General features: G+C 45.9%; 1 protein-coding gene across 1 annotated transcript in view; it reads left to right on the forward strand.

Moving 5' to 3' along the window:
- Positions 1-13,214, forward strand: part of GALNT8 (polypeptide N-acetylgalactosaminyltransferase 8) — a gene marked incomplete at its 5' end in the record, with an annotated part of 51,318 nt that overhangs the window by 16,477 nt on the left and 21,627 nt on the right. The window lies entirely within an intron of this gene.

The following is a 13,214-nucleotide window of genomic DNA, read 5'->3' on the forward strand; positions in this document are numbered from 1 at the left end:
CTGTAAAAAATCAATAAAATATAAGGGTGTCCCAAAATTCACGCAAAAAGTAATTTTGATATAAAACACAGGTTTATAATTAAAAATTGTAAATTTTTAATTGATTCATAAAGTATACAGTATAGGGTTATGTATGGAATAGCATATCAGGTAAATGGCCTCCACAGCTTTGCTGGCACATACACACTCTTTTGTTGAAATTTTCCATGACCGAGGGTCCCTAGGCCTAGCCTGTGATCAGAGCCATCTTCCACCCACTTGCCAGTCCCTAGTCCAGCCCCGCTGTTGCCACTCACCATGGTTACTCATTTGCCATCCAGCGATCAAAAGAACAGCCCACTCTGCCTTAGGTGCTTGTGCCATCAAAGGGCACCCTGGCCCTCGGCTCCCTTTAAAGAAGTAAAATAAATGCCCTCTCTCTGCACCTGTCTCTTCTATCCCCTGTGAATCCTTTCACAGCCAGCATCACCACCAAAACCCTAACAATGATGTGGGAAATTCAAAGAGGAAGGGCTATACCTGTGGGAGGAGGTGCAGGGAATCAGGGCTACCCCTTGCTCCTGCCCTGCCCTACCTCCCCCTTCCTCCTTCTTTCCCACCCTCCCTCCCTTTGTCCCTACACTGGCCCAGCCACCTGAATCGGCCCCTCCACTATCGTGGAACCTAAGCTCAGGCTCTGGTCCCACCCATCCCACAGGGAGGAGCATGTGCAGTTTCTTGCAGACCTGGAAGCTGCTGTGGAGTAGGGAGGTGGCGGGTTCTTCCTGAGGAGGGTGTTTGTGCTTTAAAGCTGATGTTCTCTGTCCATTTACCAGCAGTGAAGGCTGAGGGTCGCTGCAGGTGCTAAAGTTGTCGAAGCTCCCACTCTGGAGCCTCTCACAGCAGTGAGTCCGCATCCCGGGAGGCTGCTCAGTGGAGGCGCCACATTCCTTTTGGAAGAAACTGAGGATCCATCGGAGCCTGCGGGCTGCGGGGAGGGACCAAGAGGTCTCCCTTTTGCCTGCTCGCCAGTCCCAGTCTGCCTTGCGGCCACCCAGCCCAATTCCCCATGGTTCCCCATCCAGTGATCAGAGCCTGCGGGCTGGGGGGAGGGACTGAGAGGTGGTCAATGAACCTCCCAGTTTGCTCATGACTGGTCAATGGGTCATTCCGGTCGTTACACCACTAAGGTTGCTAGCCTTTTATTATATAGGATTCCCTATAGCTGTACTTTACATCCCTGTGGCTAATTTTAAAACATTTTCCTCTCATTGTTCCTAGCTCAGTGAATGGGTCATCATTTAAGTAATAATTATAACAAGAGAAAGAACCATCAAATTAGAAATAATAGCAGGCAACATTTATTGAACACTTTTTAAATTCTGAGCAATTTAACCACATTGCATTTGCCCCGCATGATAGTACTATTGTGAGATAAGAGAAAATATACAGTGGGGCCTTGACTTACGAGTGTCCCGACTAACGAGTTTTTCCGTCTCTTGGCCAATTTTTTTGCTTTGAGTTGTGAGCTAAAATTCGGGTTATGAGCCAGCTTCAGATACCCCGCCGCTAGTTGGTGCACTGAACGTCACAGTGAACGCCACAACATCAGCCCAGCATCACGTGTCTCACTCGTTCACTTTAAGATTTGACATATGAGTAATTTGAGTTACGAGCTCCATCACGGAACGAATTAAACTCATAAGTCAAGGCCCCACAGTATATCGATCTCTGCCTGGGTTCCTGACACAGAGCTCCCCAAACCCTTGTAAATTCCTAAGTAAGATCACAAGCATCTTTTGTTCTATTGAGGCACTTCAGATGGGCTACTGGATAAGGGCTGGTCACCAGAAAGACCAAGCCATTCCATTACCAGAAGCTTGGAATTTTCCATTTTATCCCCACATCTTTCAGAGAAGGGAGTGGGCCTGGGAATGGAGTTAATAATTGATCATGCCAATGAGGAAGCCTCCATAAAATCCCCGTAGTAAAGGGTTTGGAAAGCTTCCAGGTTGGCAAACACCTCCACACCAGAAGAGTGATGTACCTCACCTCCACGGAGTGAGGTTCTCCCCTGGAGACCCTCAGACCTGGCCTGGGTATCTCTTCACTGGCTGTTCAGCCGTGTACTGTATCATATCCTTTCATAAATCTGCCAATGGAAGAGTTTTCCCTGAGTTCTGTGAGCTGCTCCTGCAAATGACTCAAACCTGAAGAGAGGGTCATGAGAACATCCAGTTCATAGCCAAGTCTGACAGAAGTCATGGGTAACTCGATGTGGGGGAAGAACAAACTTTCCTCTACTAAGGTTGTTCTGGCTGCTCTAATAAGCACATAGACATGAGGCAAATTAGTAAGAGAAAAGAACCCAATTTAATACATGCATATGTGCCCTAGCTGGTTTTGCTCAGTGGATAGCACCTGCGGACTCAAGAGTCCCAGGTTTGATTCCTGTCAAGGGCACATGCATGGGTTGTGGGCTCGATCCCCAGTAGGGGGCATGCAAGAGGCAGCCGGTCAATGATTTTCTCTCATCATTGATGTTTCTCTCTCTCTTTCTCTCCCTCTCTCCCTTTTTCTCTGAAATCAATAAACAACTTTTTTAAAAAAACAAAAAACAAAAAACACACATGCATTTGTGAGAGAGCTAGAGACCCCACATGCAGGAGAGGTTCAGAGAGAGAAAGGGAGACTGGGGTATACATGACATCCTGAGCTAGGGAGAGGTAAGGTGCCTTGGAGATTCAAAGGGTCATTGCAGAATGATAAGAAGAGCAGATGCTCAGTAAATAGAAGTTTGTCCTGTATTATAGGCAAGGCCCCTAGTTAAGTTTTTCTAGGTAGCTAAGGGAGGGGCAGAAGTTTCTCTTGAGCCTGCAGCTAAAGTTGCCTTTAGCTCAAAACAATCTGCATACCCCAGAGGCACATCTTGGAGTGATTCTTTCTGAACCCACACCTGGGGGCCCACTACTTACTATTGGCATCTGAACTGGAGTGGGGCAGTTGTGGGACTGAGCCTTTAACTTGTGGGATCTGATGCTGTCTCCAGGTAAATACTGTCTGAATTCCATCTGAATTTATACTGTCAGAATTGTAGGACACCCAGCTGGGGTCACAGAGAATTGCTTGGCATGGGAAAAACTCTCACACATTTGGTTACCAGAAATGTCAAGTGAAATGTTTTGTGGAGTAATAATGTAAGTAATGAAGGAAACACATAGTAGGGACAAACTAGGTTTTTCCCTAATAGGTGGGAAAGTGGTAAGATTCTTTTTTTATACAACTACTAGAGACTTGGTGCGTGAAATTTGTGCACTGTGTGTGTGTGTGGGGGGGGGGGTGGGGGGGGGTGGGGGGTGTCCCTCAGTTCAGCTTACACCCTCTTACATTCCAGGACCCCTCACTCCTTACCGCCTGTCTGCTCGCTGGTCCTTACCACTCGGCTCACTGCTCCTTAACGCTGCCACGGAGGTGGAGAGGCTCCCGCCGCTGCTGCTGCTCTCACCAGCTGTGAGCTCAGCTGCTGGCTAAGCAGCGTTCCCCCTGTGGGAGTGCACTGACCACCAGGGGACAGCCCCTGCATTGAGCATCTGCCCCCCTGGTGGTCAGTGTGCATCATAGCAACCAGTTGTTCTGGTCCTTCCAATGTAATGGTTGCTTAGGCTTTTATTATATAGAACTAGAGGCCTGGTGTGGGGGGCTGTTTCTCTCTCTTCCATGTCCCGCATGGAAAAGGAAACAGTCCATTTGCTGAGTGGAGGAGCTGGGGATTAAGAAATTAAAGAAAGACCAAGACTCAGAAATAGGTTTTAAGCTGGGGCCAGGTGGGCGCCATCCTCTCTGATGGAGAGGCGGCAAAAAGCGGACTGAGCCACACAGCAGGTTTATTTTAAAGGCCTAGATTTACATATCTAGTTCCGCCCCTGCCTGATTAACATGTCCAGCCTTATTGGGGAAGCATGTTCCCAGGGTGTGGCTCTGCCTATGCTCTGAGTTCAGCTGACAATAATTATAAGAAAATGCCTAGGTGCCTCCCTGGCGGCCCTCTACAGCCTGGTGCACAAAAATTTGTGCACTCGGGGGGCAGGGGGGTCCCTCAGCCCGGCCTGTGCCTTCTCGCAGTCTGGGACGCCTTGGGAGATAATGACCTGCTGGCTTAGGCCTGCTCCCGGGTGGCAGAGGGCAGGCCCAATCCCTAGGTGCAGCCCCTGGTTGGGCTTAGAGCAGGGCCAGTTGGGGAGTTGGAGCACCGCCCTCTGTCATGCTCAGAGCAGGGTGGATTGGGAGGTTGCGATGCCACCCTCAGTCACGCTCAGGGTAGGGCTGATTGGGGGGTTGGGGCACCGCCCCCTGTCACATTCAAGGTAGAGTCCATGGGGAGGTTGTGGCGCCACCCCCTGTCATGCACAGAGTAGGGCCAATCAGGGGGTTGGGGTGCTGCCCCCTGTCACGCACAGAGCAGGGCCCATCAGGGGGTTGAGGAGCTCCCCCCTGTCACTCACAGAGTAGGGCCGATAGGGGAGTTGGCACACCGCCCCCTGTCACACACAGAGCAGGGCGGACCAGGGGGTTGGGGCGTCGCCACTCTCACACTCAGGGCAGGGCCGATGGGGAGGTTATGGCTCTACCCCATCACACACAGAGCAGGGCCCGTGGGGGGTGGGGGGTGTTGGGGCGCCGCCCTCTATCACCCACAGAGCAGGGCCGATCAGGGGGTTGGGGAGCTCCCCCCTATTAGGCACAGAGCAGGGCTGCTCAGGGGGTTGAGGCGCCTTCCCCTGTCACGAACAGAGCAGGGTGGATAGGGAGGTTGTGGCCCCGTCCCCTGTCACACACAGAGCTGCAGGGCGATCAGGAGGTTTGGGTGCTTCCCCCTGTCACGCTGATCCCGGTGCCGGGAGGCCTCTCAGCTCCTCTGATCCCGGTGCTGGGAAGCATATTACCCTTTTACTATATAGAATAGAGGCCTGGTGCATGGGTGGGGGCTGTCTGGTTTGCCCTGAAGGGTGTCCTGGATCAGGGTGGGGGTCCCCACCGGGGTGCCTGGCCAGCCTGGATGGGGGGATGATGGCTGTTTGCAGCTGGTCACACACCCTTCAGGGTGGGGGGGGGGCGGTGCCTGGCCAGTCTGGGTGAGGGGCTGAGGGCTGTTTTCAGGCTGGGACTGAAGCTTCCAACTGCTCCTTTTTTTCTTTTTTTATTCTGGGCCAGCTTTAGCTCTGAGGCTCCAGCTCTTAGGCCTCCGCTCCTGAAAGCAGGTATCTGGTTTGTTCCGGTTCTCGAAACTCTGTATCAACTCCAGCTCTGAGATCCCAGCCAGCTGAAAGCTGGTTTCTGGGGTTTTGTTTAGCGTCTGTATTTGTTACAATGTTTGAAACTGCAGGCTCAGAGGCCTGCAGCGGCAGGCAGGAACGTTGGAGTCCTCCATCACTGAAGCAAGCAAGCCTCATGTTAGTTTCAAGCTGCCTGGCTGCTGGCCGCCATCTTGGCTGACAGTTAATTTGCATATTGCCCTGATTAGCCAATGGGAAGGGTAACGGTTGTACGCCAATTACCATGTTTCTCTTTTATTAGTGTAGACTAGAGGCCCGGTGCATGAAATTCGTGCACAGGGGAGGTCCACTCAGCCCAGCCTGCACCCTCTCCAATCTGGTATCCCTTGTGGGATGTCTGACTGCCAGTTTAGGGGCGATGCCAGGGATCAGGCCTAAACCGGCAGTCGGACATCCCTCTCACAATCCTGGACTGCTGGCTCCTAATCACTCACCCACCTGCCTGTCTGGTCACCCCTAACTGCCCCCACCCCTGCTGACCTGATTACCCTCACTGCCTCTGCATGCTGGCCTGATTGCCCCTAACTGCGCCCCCCCTGCTGGACTGGTTGCTCCTAACTGCCCCCCCTTCTGGCCTGGTTACCCCTTACTGCCCCCCTTGCCAGCCTGGTTGCCCCCAACTGCCCCCTCTGCCAGCCTGGTCACACCCAACTGCCCCCCCCCCCCTGCTGGTCTGGTTGCCCCTAACTGCCTCTTCTCCCCCCCACCCCCTGCTGGCCTGGTCAACTCTTACTGCTCCCCCACCCCCTGCTGTCCTGGTTGCCCCACATAGCCTGCTGCTCAGTCATTTGGTCATCCCTCCCTAACCCCCCTGCTGGCCTGGTCACCCCATGCAGCCTGCTTGTTCAGTCGTTTGGTCATCCCTCACTAACTTCCGTGCCGGCCTGGTCATAGGCAGCCATCTTGTGAGGGTTAATTTGAATATTACCTCTTTATTATGTAGGATAGAGGCCTGATGCACGAAATTCGTGCAAGGGGCTCAACCCTCACAGCTCCAGCTTCATCTGGAAAGTCATCCCATCCAGACAGTCATTCTGCTGTTCAGTCTAATTAGCATATTAGCTCTTTATTATATAGGATGTGTGAATATATCATTATTGTTATTACATTACCACTTTACAGATAACATACAGGAGGCATGAAAAGTGTAGGTACCTTTCCCAAGATTGTACAGCTAGAGAGTGGCAGAGCTGTGACTTGAATATGCATCTGTCTGGAAACTCTGCTCTTATTTGCTCTTATTCACTGTGCAGTTGTCTTCCCTCATACATGGCCTTGCTTTCCATGGTTTCAATTATCCATGGTCAACCATGTTCTGAAAATATTAAGTGGAAAATTTCAGAAATAAACAATTCATAGTTTTTTTTTTATTCATTTTTTACAGAGAGGAAGGGAGAGGGATAGAGAGTTGGAAACATCAATGAGAGAGAAACATCAATCAGCTGCCTCCTGCACACCCCAAACTGGGGATGTGCCTGCAACCAAGGTACACGCCCCTGACCGGAATCAAACCTGGGACCTCTCAGTCTGCAGGCTGCCGCTCTATCCACTGAACCAAACCGGTTAGGGCATAATTCATAATTTTAAATTGCATGTTGTTCTGAATAGTGTGATGAATTCTTGCTCAGACTTGCTCTATCCCAACCAGGATGCTAATCATTCCTTTGTCCAGTGTATCCAAGCTCTACATACAGTCAATAACATATTCTGAGAGAAAGATCACTTTTACATAACTGTTATTATACTGTATTATTATAATTATTCTATTTATTATTATTGTTGTTAATCTATTTCTGTGCCTAATTTATAAATTAAATTTTATCGTAGGTATGTATGTGTTAAAGAAAAAAACAACAACAACCAGTTCCCCAATCGCATAATTTGTGCTAAAAGTTTATAATACTGTCAATATAAGAAACATCCAAACCTGTAGAGAATTTTTTTTGTTTTTGTTTGTGTACCAGTTTTAATAAGCCAATTTATAATGAGGGTGGGGAGCAGGGGCTGAGGAGAAGTAGAAAAGAGAATATCTTGATACATAACAACATAGTGCCCCTGAAGGGATTCTTTTATTTGAGCATGTGCACACAAGCACACAATCTTTCTGTATGAAAGCAGGAATTACAACAAATGCAAAATTAAGGATTCTGTGGCTGATATGATTACCCTATTGTATACATGTACAGTTCCTTTTTTTAAAAGAAAAATGCCCACAACCATTCTGTTTTTTTGACAGTGATAAAATAATAGCTTTTGTAGAGAATTTTTATGTGTTTAATTGAGCCAAACTGAAGACATTTGCCAGGGAACAAGATCTCAAGTACTCTAGAGAATAACAGTTTTGCAGCTTCTTTTACGCATTTGAAATTAAGGAAGGAACATAAAGAAGGTTACATGAAGGTGCGAGAAAAGAAGGATTACAGGATGGTTAAGATTAGGTGCTCTCTTCTTTTAAAAAAAAAATATTTTTTTTATTGACTTTAGAGAGGAAAGGAGAGGAAGAGAGAGATAGAAACATCAATGATGAGAGAGAATCATTGATTGGCTGCTCACTGCACACTCTCTACAAGGGATTAAGCCTACAACTGGGGCATATGCCGGAACGGGAATTGAACCATGACCCCTTTCCTGGTTCATAAATTGAATCACACTAGCTGGGCAAGATTATGTGCTCTCTTGAAGGTGCTTATGGTTTATTTCAAAGGTGTGTTAACTACATGCACAGAAACAATGGACAGAGTTTGCTAAGGCAAAGGTAAACCTGATTACTTACAATGACCTGCCAGTTAGAAATTTATGATCAGCTCACCCTTGAAGTTATTTTTCATAGAACTTTCTTTTTTTTGTTCTCAATACCAAATCTAGATTTAATACCTGATCTAAATGTCACTTCAACCTCTCCCAGAAATGTAATCTTAATCAACCAGTCTGGTATTCTGTCATGGTGGGCCCTTTCTATCCCCCTTAGAAAGAAAACAAAATCTGCATGATACAAACCCTTCTGTTCTCTCCCTCCAAAGAAAAGGTGTCCTGGACCAAAAGTCATCTTTTTCTTTTTTCTTTCTCTTGTTAATAGCTCCCTTGCCTCACCCTTCTTCTTATAAAAACCTTTCATTTTGTACAAACCTTGGAGTATCCTTTTGTTGCTGGATGGGATGCTGCCCAATTCATTGAATTTCTTAAGTAAAAGCCAATAAGATCTTCAAATTTGCTCAGTTGAAGTTTTTTAAACATATGTACAGAAATAACATAGTATATATAGAGTTTGGTACTATCTGTGGTTTCAGGCATCTGCTGGGGGTCTCGGAAAGTTTCTCTGGTGGGTAACAGGGAGCTACTGTAGTCTTGAGGTTGATCTACAATCTCTATCAAAATATCAGCTGGATTTTGGGTAAAAATTGACAAGCTGATCTCAAAATTCAAAGGAAAATGCAAGCAATCCCAAGTAGCCAAAACATCTTGAAAAAGAAGAAAAAATATTACAGGACTCATATTTTCCCAAGTTCAAAACTTACTACAAAGCTACAGTAAATAAGACCAGGTGTTACCGATTCAGGATAGACATATAGATCAGTGGAATGGATTGGTATCCAGAAATAAACTTACATTTATGGTTAATTGACTCTTGAATAGGGTGCTGTGATTTTGTAATTTATGATAAGAAATACATATTTGGTCTTTATCTATGTTCCTGGCACAGAGCTTCTAAGATCCTTGGGACTTTTTAAGTAAGAAGAGAAATAAAGTTGTCTTTTGTTATGCATAAAAGATATGGGCTTGCCAGGGTAAGCAGCCCTGTGATTAGAGGATTGGGACTTTCAGTTCTTCCCCCTTTTCAGAGGGGAGAGGGGCCAGGAGATCGATTTGGTCACTAATGGCCAGTGATTTAATCAGTCATGCCTACATAATGAAGCCGCCATAACAATCCATGAGCCATGGGCCTCAGAGCGTGGATTGGTAAACAAGAACACTACAGGAGCCGGCCGTGTGCTGCACCCCAGGCCACACTGCGGCAGGTGCTCCTGTGCTCAGGGCCTTTCAGGACCCTGCTCTTGGTATCTATCTCGCTGTTCATTCATATATTTTAATATCCTTTGCAATACACTGCTGGGGTCCAACCCCAGCGGGTCCAGGGGTCCCCAAAGGTGTGGACGGAGTCGGCGAAGAAGGAGTGACACGGAGACAGCGTTCAGTTGATCAGCAGCCTAGCCAGGATCTCCAGCCAAGTTCTGGTCAGGATCTCCAGTGAAGTTCTGGTTAGGATCTCCAGCCAGGTTCTGTGTCCATGGTCTCTTGCTAGGTTCTCCAGCCAGGTTCTCCAGGTTCTCCAGCCAGGTTCTGTAGCCATGTTCCCTCACTAGGTTCTCCAGCCAGGTTCTGTCCAGGTTCTCCAGCCAGGTTCAGTCACCAGGTTCTAGTCAGGTTCTCTTGCCAATTTCTGTAGTCAGGTTCAGTCCAGGATCTTTTGCCACGTTCTCTTGCTAGGTTCTGTCTCTAGGTTCTGAGGCCAGTTTCTGTCCAGGATCTTTTGCCATGTTCTCTCCAGCGAAGTTCTTCTGTCTCTAGAGAACGTTCTGTGTAGGTTCTGTGCCAATTTCTGTCTCTCTTCATTCTGTCTTCTTACATCTGTATTTATTTATACCAGTTGATTCCAATCCTATCAATCTCTATTTCAAAGGTTAGGGCGTTTCTTATCTCCATTCCAGAGAGTAAAGATTATGTAGCTTAAGCATGATTGTTCGTAGTTAAAGTGATTAATTACCCACCTGGCACTTAGTTAAGAGGTTTTATTCCCTCCCTAACTTCAGGGGAAAATCCCTACCTGGGGAAACAACCTTTCTCAGAGACCTTGGTTAAAACACATAGTGCCTAGAAGGTGAGCAAACATATTAAGAACAGTATGCCATATATGCCAGGTCCCTTGAAACAGCAAGCATGGACCAGCTCCCGGCAATACACGGGTAATCTAGTAAGTGAACTGGTTTCCTGAATTCTGCAAGCCCCTCTAGCAAATTAATCTAACCCAAGCAAGGGGTCATGGGAATTTATAACCCATAAGCCAAAAGCACAAGGAACAACCTGGACTTGTGATTGGCCTCTGTAATGGGGGAGGGTGGGTAGGGCCTAGTTTTGTGGGCCTGAACCCTTAACCTATGGGATCTGATGGTAACTTCAGGCAGACAGTGTCAGAATTGGAGTACATTGTAGGACACCAGGCTGATGTTGCAGAGTTCTTTGATATAGGACGCCCCCCCCAACCCCCCCTCCACACCTGGTCACCAAAATTTTCATTGTCAGTAGTGCTATGAGTGGAGAGAAAGAAACAAACAGGAGAGTTTTTCTTCTTTGCATGTATCAAGAGAATTCATTGGGGAATTAATAGTTCCTTCAACAAACACTGTTGGGACGACTGGGGATTTATATACTAAAATGATGAATTTGGACTCTTACATCATGCATACATACTATAAATATTAACTCAAAGTGATCATACATGTAAATGTAAGAGATAAAATTATAAAACTCTTGAGAGAAAATCTGATCATGGGTCAGATAGCATAAGTGATAAAAAAAGATTGAAAACTTGAACTTTATAAGAACTGAAATTTTTTTTTTTTTGCTGCAAATAATATAATCAAGTAAGTGAAAAAACAACTCATGAAGTGGGAGAAATATTTGCAAACCATATACCCAGTAAGGTACTTGAACCTATAATACATAAATAACTCCTATAACTCAATAACAAAAAGACAAATAACCAAATTTAAAATAAACAAAGGACTTATACATTGATCCAAAAAACAAACAAATGACCAAGAAACAATAAAAAGATTCTCAACATCATTAGTTATAAGGAAAATGGAAATCAAAACCACAGTGAGCTAATACTTCACAACCTTTCAGATGGCCTTCATCAAAATAACAGAAAATGACAAATGTCGTTCAAGAGGTGGAGAAATTTGAACCCTCATTTATTACTGATAGTAATGTAAATGGTGCAGCCACTTTGGAAAACAGGAGGGAAGCTCATCAAATTGTAAACCAAAATTAATTTTAAACTTTAACAAAGAATAGAAGGCGTTTATTTGAGCAAAAAGGAGCTGCAGCCCAGCAGACACATTTAGGTGACAACCTAAATTGTGTTCCACTGAGATGAAGGGGAAGCATCTTTTGTAAACAAGCGGGGCATAGTGCAAAAGCCCAGAGCTCAGTCAGAGGTTCTTCCTAGTTGTACAGGGTATGTAACAAGCCCTACCAGCAAATGGCCACTAGGCTTTTATTAGTTACAAAATTTTGGCCCTCAGTTGACCAGAGGCAGTCCTTTTTAGCAGGTAAATTTCTTCTTGGATTCACATCAAATGAATCTTTCTTCTCAGCGTCCACATATTAAACAAAGAGTTATCATATGATTTACAGCTGCACTCTCAGGTGTGTATGTAAGTGAAATAAAAACATGCCAACACAAAAAGTTGTTCACAGTGGTATTAATCGTCAAAAAGAGGAAACATCGTAAATTTCCAATAACTGATGAATGGATATATATGGTATATCCATGCAATGGAATATTATTTGCCAATAAAAAGAAATGAGGTACTGATATGTGCTGTAAAATTGATGAACCTGGAAAATATTATGCCAAGTAAAAGGACCCAAATCCAAAAGCCCACATATTGTATACTAGAGGCCCAGCATGCGAAATCACGCGAGATCCAGACCTGCTGCACCGGTGGGACCCCAGACCCGGCCTGCTTGAGCTGCAGGACCCTAGACCTGCCCTGTGCAAACCATGGGCCCCCAGACCTGCCTTGCGTGAACCACAGGTCCCTCCTCTGCTGTGCCAGCCCCACCAGCCCTGCGTGAGCCCCACCTCACCGTGCAAGCCATGAGAGGTGCTCCATGCACCTCCTGGTGACCGATTGTTTGGTCATTCCACTGTTATGGCGTCACGACCACAGGCCTTTTATGATATAGATTTCCATTTATATGAAAAGTCCAGAATGGGAAATTCTACAGAAATAGAAAATAAACCAGTGGTTGCCTATGACTGAGGTAGGTGGGAGTGGAATGGTTTGGGGGAGAAATAGAGAATGACTGGTAATGGGTATGGAGTTTCTTTTTTGTTTTGTTTTGTTAATCCTCATTCAAGGATACTTTTTCATTGATTTTTAGAGAGAGTGGTAGAGAGAGGAAAAGACAGAGAGAAACATCAATGTGAAAGAAACACATCGATTGGTTGCCTCCTGCAAGAGCCCCAGCCAGGGCCCGAGCCAGGGAAGAGCCTGCAACCAATGTATGTGCCCTTGACCAGAATTGAACCTGGGACCCTTTTGTCCTTAGGCCGATGCTTTCTCCACTGAGCCAAACAGACTAGGACAGGGGTCCTCAAACTACGGCCCGCGGGCCACATGCAAATACAAATATTGTATTTGTTCCCGTTTTGTTTTTTTACTTCAAAATAAGATATGTGCAGTGTGCATAGGAATTTGTTCATAGTTTGTTTTTTTTAAACTATAGTCCGGCCCTCCAATGGTCTGAGGGACAGTGAACTGGCCCCCTGTTTAAAAAGTTAGAGGACCCCTGGGCTAGGGTATGGGGTTTCTTTAAAGTGTGACAAAAATGTTCTAAAATGAATATTATAAAAAACATTGAATTGTACACTTTTAAATGGGTGAATTTTATTGCATGTAATATGTATCTCAATAAAAATGTTAAGAGAAGAGTAAGCCAGCACCTAGCATATGGTAAGAATTTAATAAATTTAAACTATGACATTTAAAAAATGTGTTAAGCACAAGTCTTTGGACAGTTTGCTATGTCTCTATAGTGGTGACGTATTGGGTTGTGTAAAAATGACTGAAGGTCTGACAACATAGGAAAAGGGTGGTGACAATGTTAGAAAGA

The sequence above is a fragment of the Myotis nattereri genome (assembly GCF_964212035.1).
Source record: "Myotis nattereri genome assembly, chromosome: 2".
Taxonomy (NCBI): Eukaryota; Metazoa; Chordata; class Mammalia; order Chiroptera; family Vespertilionidae; genus Myotis; species Myotis nattereri.